Here is a 12,865-nt window from a genome sequence, read left to right on the forward strand (position 1 = left end):
TGGCTTGGGATTCCTTATACCAAGGATGATAATCCTGTGGCCCTTGTGATGTTGTGAGGCTATAGCTCAGGCATAGGCAAACTCGGCCCTCCAGATGTCTTGGGACTACAACTCCCATCATCCCTGACCACTGGTCCTGTTAGCTAGGGAAGGTGGGCGTTGTAGTCCCAAAATATCCGGAGGGCCGAGTTTGCCTATGCCTGCTACAGCTGCTTTCATCCCTGACCATATTGATGGAAGTTAGCATCCAGCAACAGAAAGCAAGTGATGGATTCCCCAGTTCTGACGTATACTATGGACCCAGAAAATCCTAAGATTTCAAAGGAAGCTTCCTCAAGCCACAGTTTGTGAACCACACAGAGTTAATGACTGGAACAAAAGAAATAACATGTAAAACTAATAATTTCATTTTATGCCTTCATTCAACTGCACCTGAATGCTGAAATAGTGAGTCTGGAGCCTGCACCTTATAAATTTATTTCACAACACCAACACTTTGGGATCATCTAAGGCTGCATACGCTAAAAGCACATTTACAACATATCACTCTGTCCCCTCAAGAACTGCAGGAGCTGTAGTTTACCACTCACAGGTGGAATCTACACACATATAAAAAACGCCGTGAAAATGCTTTTTTTAAAAAAAAAAAGTTTTGAAAAATATATTGAATTTCCCATAGCTCACCATCACCATCTAGTGTCACATTTATATATTGCACTTTACAACTTAAAACATTTTATTTGCAGCTGTATAGCCAAGTCCACAGAGAAACAGTTCCTAGGATTTCGTGGGGTGGGGAGGGTGCTTTAAATGGCCTTCAAATGCCTGGTGCTAACTCACAGATAATTTCCCAGGCACACGGGTTTATCTACACGTGATTCAAGTTACAAGAAAGAAGATTCTGACTAAACATCAGGAAGAATTTTTTGATGGCAAGAGTTGTTAAGCAGTGGAACAGACTCCCTTGGAAGGTGGCGGATTCTCCTTCCTAGGAGGTTTTAAGCAGAGGTTGGGTGGCCATCTGACTTGGATGCTTTTTGAGATTCCTGAATTGCAGGGGGCTGGACTAGATGGCCTTTGGGATCCATTCTAACTCTACAATTCTATGATTTGATGTGTAACTTTTACAATTTATGAATGGTTGTGCTCTAGCAATGACCTTTGAATTTTAATGGATTAGTTACTGCTTCAAATACTGTACGGCAAATTTGAAATACTGTATATAAATTCTAGAAATGAGGCAACTTATTTTTACTGCCTGTTACTTACTGGACACTCAGAAACTACAAAAGGCCAAGCAGAAGTGGTGGCTGTGGTTGTGAATACCTTAAGAATATTGGTTCCTCTTGCCAGTTTTGCACTTTCGGGTACTATAAAAGGAAGATCTTCATGCTTTTGATGTATTAAACTGCCCCCTTCCAGAAAACTGGAGTGTAGCAAGAGCTTTTATGGATGCACATTTTCAGTGCTCCTTTTCATGTACTTGAAGCGACACTGTGTGAATGCAAAGGAAGCCAATAAAGCATGAAAGAAATGTAATCCGGTGTATAATTACGAGCATACTTCTCTTACGCTTGTGCCCAGGGCAGTCTGCACTGCTCCCTTCCTCTCCCCACTGCTTCCTTGAGTGGCCTCTGCAGAGGTACTCAAAAGGGCTGATCTCTTTTAGGTATTCCACCTTGTTCTGCTTTTGCCTTACACTGAAACAGGCTTTTAATCTAGCTAAATGACTGGAACTGTGACCCTGAGCCTTCGTTCTAATTGAGCTTTTCACCGAATTAGGTCTTCGCTACGCTGGATTGAAATCAGCCCAGGGAGGAACTCCCTTGAAGTCTTGTAAAGACATGCCGAATTTTCAACCCCTGTAATTAGAGCGAAGTCAGGAGCTCACCATTTATCACTCCATTACGCTACGTAGCTATCCTATTCACGCCAGATACAGGGAGACTGTGAAAGTAGTTATTCCAGCCAGCCATTCTTGCTATCTCTTAAACCCATTGAAGTGGCTACATATGCAGCACACATAAAAAAGGAAGCCTGCCTTTTTTAACTGTGAGAATACAACACACTGTTGTTGTAAGGCAATATTATCAAATGTGCAAATTGAAATTATGATGAGTAATCGGACATGCCTGGTTTAACATTTCAAGACCATCATACCTTTCCAATGAAGCCTCTCATATCCTCCAACATTTCTCCGATGAAACAGGGACGGGGGTGGCACTGTGGGTAAAACTTCAGCGCCTAGGACTTGCCAATCGCATGGTCGGCGGTTCGAATCCCCGCGGCGGGGTGAGCTCCCGTCGTTCGGTCCCAGCTCCTGCCCACCTAGCAGTTCGAAAGCACCCTTAAGTGCAAGTAGATAAATAGGTACCGCTTTATAGCGGGAAGGTAAACGGTGTTTCCGTGTGCTGCGCTGGTGCTGGCTCGCCAGAGCAGCTTCGTCACGCTGGCCACGTGACCCGGAAGTGTCTGCGGACAGCGCTGGCTTCCGGCCTCTAGAGTGAGATGAGCACACAACCCTAGAGTTGGACACGACTGGCCTGTACGGGCAGGGGTACCTTTACCTTTTTTATTCCCTCATCATCATCATCATACTAATAATAATATTTATACCCCTCCCATCTGACTGGGTTACCCCAGCCACTCTGGGTGGCTTCTAACACATATGAAAACATAAGAAAACATTAAAGATTAAGAAGCTTCCCTATCCCAGCACATGTCTTCTAAAGGTTGCATAGCTACTTATCTCCTTGGCTCAGGGGTCTTGTAACTCCATACCTTCCAACATTTCTCCAATGAAAATAGGGATGTCCTAAGGAAAAGCAGGGCATTCCAGGATCAAATCAGAAACCAGGACGGCTTCTGTAAATCTGGGATTGTTCCTGGAAAATAGGGGCACTTGGAGGGTCTCAGCTCCTGATTCCCATGACCTACCCCTGTAACTTAGCTGGTAACTGTTGGGTCTTCCAGGCCTGCCCCTTTCCTAGGACACACCCCCTTTCCCAGGCTGCACCTCTCTCCAGCTCTGCTCTGCTCTCTCCTTGAGCACTTTGCCTGGCTGGCATGTGTCCTTGAACTACTTGCCTGGGTAGATGTGAGAGTGACCACACAAATGTAAACGTGACATCTGCTGCTCTGACCGCTTTTGCCTTTGGCTGCACACACTCTTTACCTTTCAACTCTCAACCACCACTGGAAGATTGCCCAGGAGGAAAGCAGCTCTCGATTGAAAACATTTCCCCGTTCCTGCTTCACACCAACTGTCTTTGTTTTAAAAAGGAGATACACTTCAATAAGTTGGCTGACATGTGTTGAAATGGAACATGACCAAAGTAAGATGCCCTATTCATTTCATAATATTGGAAGACAATGTGCTAGTATGCTGGGGACTATTTGATTACATTTGATTAATGAGCATCTTGGGAGGCTTTTCATATGTTGTTAAAAAACAATGAGGAAAACTTGAAATGAGTGGCCTGAGTAAAAATGACATGCTCACTCATAAAAAAATATAAGACCCAGGCACATGCTGGTTCATTTTACTGTGCATACCTACAAATAAACAATAGGTGAATTAATGTGCCTTATATAGAAGTGTTCCTACAACACAGCTTATTCCATAAAAAGGCATTGTAAAGACCTCATTTTTTAAAAAATTCAACCTTCCCAACTCTCTATCGTAACAACATTCAATATTCAGCATTATATTCCGTATTCAACAGTATTAATCTTCGGCACTAAATCTAGTTATAGCTAATAAGGGTTAATAAAATCTCACCCTCTGAATTTTGCAAGTCCATCTTAAAAGTGAGCAGAGCGAAACCTGAAACTGTGAACCCACAGAGTTATAACACAATAGGAGAAACCTGTGCATTCTTATTTATAGCTACAGTTCTGCATTTTAACCTATTTTCTCTACCCTTGCTTAATTTTTGAATGCATATATATCCAATGACCTTTAATCTAGGAAACCTGAAGAGCAAATCTGTGGCCAGTGCTCCTTTATATAAACTTTCCTGGCACATAGAAACCTAGCATGCCAAGGTGGAACAATGGAACAGAACACTTTTCTGGTGTTGGAATTGCTTTAATATATGGGAGTGCATTCAGATATTGGATAAGTGGTATAGCCCAGCCCCAAGAGCTTGCACCATGATCCTGATAATGCCAACAATTTCTTATTATTTGCCACAATCTGCCAAGAGTTCTTATAAAGTTATTTTACTCCTCTGATTTTCAAAAACTTCCCAAGGATCTTATAAAAGTAGAGTTTTATTTTTGGCAAAGGAAATGTGTAGTTTCATTCTGGAAAGGTGCCTTTAACACATTCAGCAACTAAACTGAAGGAGCTCGTATGATTTTGTGCAGGAAATACCTTTCCTGAGAAGCCATTTAAATGAAGTTCTCGACTTGTCTTGATAACTTTTTTTGGAGCAAGGGATAGGCTGCCTTGCATAATTCTTTGCCTGCCAGGCATATCTACATGCTGACCTGCTGTGTAAGCTGCCTGTCTGAGAGGGGATATACAAAAGGATTATACCTTCCTTTCTGGGCAGACTCGAAGAGGTATCAGGTCTGGAATGCATCCCCTTGTTTGATGACCTGCCTCTAAGGCATCTGTCTAGTTATCTTCCTGCTCAGCTTGGAGTTGTGTTACTGGCAGATTGAACTGTTGCCTGCCTGGGGGGTACTCTGACAAAGTACCTACTAGGCAATTCTGAACAATTATTCAGCTCAAATGTATCATCTTTCTGAAAGGTAGCAACTGCGTTGCAGTTTCCATCATTGTATTTTCATATTGCGTCTTCTTCTTGTGCTCAGTCTCTTTCACCTTCGCTGCGTATTTACAGTGTATCATCATCATCATTTTAATTAGTGGTAGTAATATGTCCCCATCTGAGTAAAACACACGTCAAAGATACTAGAAGCAAAGAGAGACTTTGGCCTTGAGGAGAAATCTCAAGGAGAGACATGTAATCAGTTATAGTGATACACCTGAGGCATAACATCTGCCTATAATTTGTCACCCCATCCATGACGGATGAATTTGGGGTGTCCAATGTCATGCCACTGCCCAGTTTCAGAGGCCATAATTCAACATCCAGACTGGTTCTGAAGTGGGAGACAAGGACTTACCATGGTGGTGCTCTTTCCGCTTTCTTCATTTTTAACACAGGGGCGGGGAATCTTATTTAGTCTGAGAGCCTTGTGGGCAACCTTCCAGGACAAATGTGGGCAGAGCAATGGAAAGAACTGTGCTCCTCCCTGTATGGTTAAAAAGATTGCGACAGAAACAACCTCCACTTCCAGGATGATCTCCTCCTCTGAAAACAGGACAATGAAATCCCAAGATGAGTTTGGATTTGGCGATTCCTCTTGGGCTGTATTGACATGTCACCCTGGCTCAGCAGGGACTCAACTGGCCTAACTTATACATTTGTACAACCCCAAAACGGGGGGTTCTGGGGTGTGACAAGTGCGTGACAGGACAAGAAGAGACTTGTATCTATTCCAAACACCATCATGCTCAGTTATATGATGAGGCAACCTGCTCAGCCAGCGAAAAGGGTGGTGTAAGTGAAATTCGTTTGGAATAGGAGTATTTTAAGCTACCATATGTTACGCCTACATAAATTGTGCCTGCTTTCTATAGCTATTATTGCTCTGTAAGCTGTATAGGGCTCTCATAACCACCTTCAGTATGCTTTGGATTCTGGCACCTGACAGTATTTAACTAAGTTGTTGCATGCATGGCAAGAGGTCCACTTGCACAATGGGAATTCCCTTTTCCTCCCACACCCTGCATCCCATAAACCTGCCCCAGAGGGTTGGGAGAACTCCATACAGGCTTAGGGGGTGTACAGCAGCAGGAGGGGATGTAATTCCATTGTGTGAGTGGCCCTTGTTCCGTGCATGCACACCTCACTTAGTACCATGTTGAATTCCACCCAATGTGTATTTATGTGGTGAGAGAGAGCAAGGAAGAAAACCTTCGTACAAAATGTAGCATAGTATTTTAGAACTACTTGTTGCACCACATCTCTCAAGCATGTGACTATACAGCTTGAAATTGATAACATCACTGTCAAACTTGCATTTAAAAAATAGATGCCAGTAAATTGGCATTGCTTTAAAATTTGAGGTAAAGGAAAATAGATGCTGCATGCAGTGTATTCCAGAAGCATCATCCATAAACAATCCTAAAATATTTATAAAGGGCGGTCTACTTTATTTTCCACAAAATAAATGCCATAAGCCTGAGATGTGTAATAAAGGTCTGAGATTTATTAGTGGGGAAAATCGAGCAGACACTGCTAAATTATGAATGATACTGGAGTTTTCTTATCCTCTAGAGAAAGATGAGATGGGATTAGGGAAGAAACAAGAAATTAGATAATCAAGAACCACAATTTTTTTGTGGGGCGGACCAGGCATGGTAAGACCATTTCTGATGTCAAACTGTTACTGATCCTAATATCAGACGGTGTCGTGGGCCAGGAGTTGGCTTCACCTGCTGAGCAGCAGCCTGAAGGAGCAGAAGGCGGAGTGATCAGCCTTCTTGCTCTTGATGAGAACCAGCTGGCTCCAGCTTTCTGAAGCAGGGTTTCCAGCCTCAGTCAGTTGCTGGAAACAATATTCTTCATTCCTGAGCAGATCTTTCTGCTTCTTACTTCTTGTGACCTTGGACCCTCGGCTTTCTTGACCCCCGGATAGTCTGACTACATGAACTGAGATACTCCTGACCTTAGGATTGGACTGGAACTTGTATACGGACTGTGCTGCTAGGCAAGCACCCACCCTGAGACTTGGCTGGTTGGCTGGCTTCTCCCTCCACTGACCGCACAGGACTATGACAAGCCGTGCTCATTAGCACCGGGGCAAATTCATTCTTCCTTATTCTAAAGAGGTTCTTCTGTACTATGACTTGTCTACATTTAGAAGTAGGGGATGGCGTGGTAGGGCTGCACTGCTCACCTGAGCTCTCCCTAATTTAGTTGCCACTGCATACAAGGACGGAGAGGTAGAGGAATGAGGTTGGTGCAGCACAGGAGTGTGGGATGAGAGCATGCCTGCACCTCTCTCTCCATCCTGGTATGCTGCAGCAAGTCAGCTGAATGGAGGTCAGATGAATGGTTGAGCCCCACCATGATCTCTGCTACTCCAATCTAGAGGAAGTTAAGTCACTGAAGGAGCACAAGTGGAACACACATGTAGGGGTGCCTCTCTCATTACGGCAGTTCCAAAGTGGAAACCACTATAGCACAGTGATATCCGTGTAGATTGTTTCTGTGTACGACAGGATTATAGGTGTAGGATTGAACATGGCTGGTGTTTTCCTACCCAGCGTCCTCCAGATATTGTTGCAGGACAATGTGTCTGTGTTGACCATTGTCTATGCCAGGCATAGGCAAACTCCGGCCCTCCAGATGTTTGGGACTACAATTCCCGTCATCCTTGACCACTGCTAGGGATGATGGGAATTGTAGTCCCAAACATCTGGAGGGCTGGAGTTTGCTCATGCCTGGTCTATGGTGCCTGGGACTGATGGGATGGAGGAAGAATGTGTGCATGTGTAAAGTGGCCCTCAAAATCTTTAACTTCAGTGATCCTGATAAAGGAACTCATCTACCTGAACACAGAGGGGTTTGTTTCCTCTCCCCACTCCATCGGTATAATGGATCTCTGTCCTTCTATCACAACTAGAGGCAGGGGAGAGTGACCAAGCATCCTACAGAGTGATGCAGACTGCTGCAATTCGAGAGACATAAACAGGAGCCCCACTGCATGTGCAGATCAGTCTTGCTTCTCTAGATTGAAACTGTTTTATTTTAGTCTAGTTTTTCATTTTTTATGGTGTCAGCCAGTTAATACCTCTGAAATGTTAGCCATCTCTGTTTCATATACAGAAGAATCGTGAAGATACCAACGATTCAGTACTACTCAGCCAGAAAATGGGAGTCTCCTCAATTCTGCAACGTTCCCTTCATCTTCCTGTGTGACTTCAACTTCCTGTAGGATTGTGGTAGTACCTGTCAAGGTGAAGTGGCTGTTCAGGACCATGTCTAGCTTTAAGGTGGTCCGCGAAGCCAAGCTGCTGGCCCAACCCAATTCTTAATTTATGTCATGCACAGGAAATCTGGATGAGAAGTGATTAAGGATTTTTGGGGAAAGCAAGTAGTATGTTACATCCTATATAGGCCTCCTTACTGGTGTAGATCAACTATAGGAATCTTGTCCTGGGGCCCAGGTTTTGGATCTGGCCCTTTTCAAGATCACATGTTGCAATACACCAAATACATGGTCAAATACACTCCAAAAGGATAAGCTGATTTGTTTGAAGATACCTTTTTAAAAAGAGGCTAACTCGTATATCTTCACTTTGAGGGTTAACAGAAAGAGTACAGCTCACAGGAGAACTGAAGGCATGTACAACCACCCGCTGCAGCACAGAGTAATGCCCAAGTATTGTTGATCAGGTGTAACTCTAATGGAAATAAACGGTGTCCTCTTGGCTTACTCTTTTGATATATCACCTCCTGTTTCCCAAAATGGGTTCACTCTCTGAGGAAATAAGACATCAGCAGGACAAACAATTTTCCATGTAAGAGGCCTATAGAGAGTCAATGCCTGTGATTTCCCAAAGTGTCAGTTGTGATTGGGATCTCTGAAGGAAGGAGTAGACTAGCAAGAGTTTGGCTGATGCAAGCCCAGGTATCCGGGTTGGAGGCAAACTGCTATTGGTAGGAAGTATATGTCACATTCAAGTAACCAAGGCACATTTAAAGCACATGACTTCCCCCAAAGAAAACTGGGAACTGTAGTTCACCTCCCACAGTGCTACAACTCCCAGACCCTTTAGAAATCTACAGTTCCCAAGATTCTTTGGAGGAAGCCATCTGCTTTAAATATAAGCTGTTGATAGCTTTTATGATGATATAAATGATTTGGTATGAAAATGTGTATGTGCAATGCTTGGGGGCCCAGTGACAGTAGTTTTGGGATGTGCTTTATTGGTTGTATCAAGATAAGGATGTTGGTGCAATGACTCTTTCTCATTCCCTCCTTTTCATTGCATTTTCCAAAAAGCTCCTCTTGAGGGTCAGTAGTCCCCTTGAATGCTGTACAATGGGATGTGGCGAGGCTGCAGTGGGTGGGGGAAACTGGTTGCTGATTTTCTGCTTTTTGTGGCAGCCCCGCGTAGCTCATCTTGCATCATTCTGGACCTTAAGGCTGACCTTTTGGGCAGTACAGAAAGCAGCAGTGAGGCAGCAGGACAGGGAAGTCCTCCTTCTCACGCTCCTTTGGAGATCACCCATTGTGTTCCCACTGTGAGGTAGATAATTATTAGTCCCATTATTAGTAGGAGACTCGGCTTTATCAAATGACCAGGAGGTCATGTGGCAATGTCTTCTCATGTTGTATCATCTTACGTGGAAGATCATTGTATTGAAAGTATTGAAAGTGTGTCCCAATAAAAAACTTGCCATCGTATGGCATGTTTTGCCAACTTCCTTTACATATAATTTTGCTGACGTCCTTTACTTATAATTCCCCCCCCCCCAGACATAAGCTCTCCATTTGGACTATCATCTGAGTAAACTGTACCACATGAGATTATGCACACACATTTGAGTCTACTCTAAGGTTGAGATTCTTACCATACTTGTGCGTAAGTTAAGTTGAAGCCTGTGAGAGGCATAAAATGCTTTCAGTCCAAACATTTCAGTTTAACTAGTTTGCTGAACTACAAGATCAAAGCAGGCCACTTTGCAAAAACCACACCAGTGAGTCAGAATATACATCTAGACAGTTCTTTTTTCTGGGGTACGCAGGGGTACGCATACCTCTAAACATTTTGTGAATCTAAGTTTGGCCTCATCGAGGGGCAGTATTTCAATATGAGTAGGAAAATGACAGTACCCCTAGAAAAAAGCACATAGTATATATAGTATACTATATATGCTTTCGTAGATTTTCACGGGTACAGGAATGCAGGTTTTGGTGTTTTCGGGTATCTTCCCGTGTAAGAGTTGGGGTGTCTAGTATACTATATACTATATACTAAATATATTTAAAGAATTTATGTAGCACCCTAAAAGAGTCTCTGCTGTCCAATAATATAAAGCAGGTTACATAAAAGAGGAGTAACTCCTCTGGTAGACCCGACCTATTCTCTGTCACCCCCTCAAGAAACGGCAAAGGGATCAGATTCCCAGAAAGAACAGGTGAAAGGAGGAACAAATTGCAGTTAGAGGATTTTCAGGGCCCCCAATGGCTTTAGGGCTTGGCATTTTTATATTGCCTAGCAGGTCTGTCCATTCTGGCCATTCTAACTCCTCACACCGGCTAACCTAAAGCTTCTTAGCTATGGCTTTTTTTCCTGCCCAACTTGTGCTGTGGAAGGTTGTGTGTGTCATTGTAATTGCCAGACTCTTCAAGTTGGCTTTGAACCCCATGAGAAGAGGAGAAAAGCAGGTGTTATGAATCTGCCTGCTCACTAGGAAGATGCCAAGCCAAAATGCCTAGAAGCCTAGCCATTTCCATACTCCAAATTTTTCATTTATCACAACTATTTATTGCTCACTTTTGCTTGATATGCGTTGTATATGCAATATAACACTGTGATACTAGATGGCGCTGTGAAGTTCCACCTTTCCCAACTGGATTTCCCTGTATGAGTTTACAACATGTTTCACTGAATTGCTTCTTTGATCTGAAACTGTGAATGTGCCAATTCTATCCCCAAAGGAGATGAATTTGTGTTTGGTTTTCACCAACACTCAGAATCACAATTAACACGTTAGCAGTTTGTGTGCACATGGCTGTGTGTGTGTGTGAGAGAGAGGGAGAATGTCTGTATTTCTTTGTGCAGGGGGGGTACTTGTAGATTTTTCAAATATCATTTGTTCCTCAAGCACTTGGTAGAATATACCATATTCCACAAGATGGCAGTAACTTCCTTCTTTTAAAAATGACTTTAACTTTCTTTTAACCTTGTTCTAAGTAAAGTATTTCATCAGTAGAATTTCTTCCGAACAAAGATTACATTTCCCCTCTATAGCTAAATTGTTCAGAACGTTATTTTAAACAAGACCTAGAGAAGAAATGGAGTAAGCTTTTATTTTTCAAAACTCTACCATTGGTATTTCCTAAATTCATTGTCTCCTATTGACTGTGAGCCCCCATTTTCATTTTCTTTTTTATGTTATATAGACAGAGAAAGGCATTGTTATGGAATTTTTATAACATTCATACTAATGGACTTTGCATTGCAATCTTCAGATGGTTATAATTGTTAAAATCCCTTTCTTTTACATTGTATACTTTACTATCTTTATCGGTCCTTCTGTTTCCCCTATTTTCTCATGTTCTTGAAATCACAATGGAGTACAAAATTCTGACGGGGATCTAGAGAGAGCTATAATACTGTGCAGGCACAGTGTGTGTTTCCATCAGATCAAGAACATGTTGGATTGCTGGCGTTTAACAGTGCTTTTATAAATATTAGATTACATGACCGTAAAGTCAGTTTACAAAGACCTATTTGTAAGAAGTGTGCTTTTAATTCTCTCCATGAAATGCCTGGAGAGTAATGTGGGAATAAATTTACAGTGAAGAAATTAAACTGTGCTACAGCTGCAGCCTTCCCATGACTTATTTTGCAGGAGCTCTGTTGAATTCAGTTAGCACTCCTTAGAACCAATTCATGTGGACTGATTTTGACATGGGCCTGTACAACCTCATAATGCATTGGGGGAATTACTTGTTTATAGGGTTGCTACCTCACAACCCATTTCATTTCCATCTAAAGCAGAAAACGAGGCAGCTGTTGTGCCATTTCCCTTCACACTCACGTCATTTCTTCATTCCCCTTTCAAGAGCAAGTCCAAAAGTCTGTTGCACAGCAGGTGAAAGAGGGAATGGGCAAGGGGATGCTGCCAGCTGCCTGGCTTCCTGTTTTAACAGGAAGTCTGGAAGGCCCCGTTCAGATTATGAGTCGACAACCCAACTGGTTTGAAATACTGCCCCCATCAGTGTGGAATGTTTTACATATTAGTCGAAAGCTACTAGTTTAGCCTTCAGCCTACAGGTGTTTTCCATGTGGGGTAATACTTTGGCATGAAAGCCAAGGAAACAGTTTCTCCAAGTGCATTCTTATGTGGTAGGGGGGCAGGAGAGTCCTGTAAGGTGTGCATGGCTGTGTAATAATTGACCATGCCCTCAAGTGTGTTTCTTTTCCCCACGGGGCTGATTTAATGCATTCTTAAATTGCAGCCTTGGAGACTTGCACTATTTCTTTAAATTTGGACACTAGTAGACAAGGCAGCAGAGCTGTTCCTGCTTGTTCCTTGCCCATCCAATCCACTCTTCCTTTCCTCTTATGTAGGATACTCAAAGTCTAGTTCATTACAGCAATTGGAAAGAGCAAATGCCACTGAAAGCAGGCCGCCACACATCTTTGATCACCCTAGCCTCACTATGGCACTACATAAATAGAGAGGGCACTGCAGATTAGAACACACTCAGTACTCTCTTGCAACTTTCAATTGCAGGGGAAGATTAGTAAGCGTGGACCAGTTTATTTCTGTAGCTATTCTCCTTATCCTCATTGAAGAATCTTTGATAAGCTTCAAAGGATCCCAGTAATCCTAGGACTCAGCTACACAGCTGCAAATAAAACGTCCTAAATGTGTCACAAAGTGCAATATACAAATGCGGCACCAGATGGGGACAGTGAGCTATGCAAAATTCAATGTATTTTTCAAAACGTCTTTTTTTTTAGAAAAAAACATTTTCACAGTGCTTTTTTAATGTGTGTGTAGATTCCACCCTAGTCTCTGAAAGCCACATGGAAATTGCA

At 42.8% G+C, this 12,865-nt stretch overlaps 1 long non-coding RNA gene across 1 annotated transcript in view; it reads left to right on the forward strand.

Moving 5' to 3' along the window:
* Positions 1-12,865, forward strand: part of LOC308572234 — a 120,840-nt gene that overhangs the window by 16,591 nt on the left and 91,384 nt on the right. The window lies entirely within an intron of this gene.

The sequence above is a fragment of the Podarcis bocagei genome, assembly GCF_964188305.1.
Source record: "Podarcis bocagei genome assembly, chromosome: 1".
Taxonomy (NCBI): domain Eukaryota; kingdom Metazoa; phylum Chordata; class Lepidosauria; order Squamata; family Lacertidae; genus Podarcis; species Podarcis bocagei.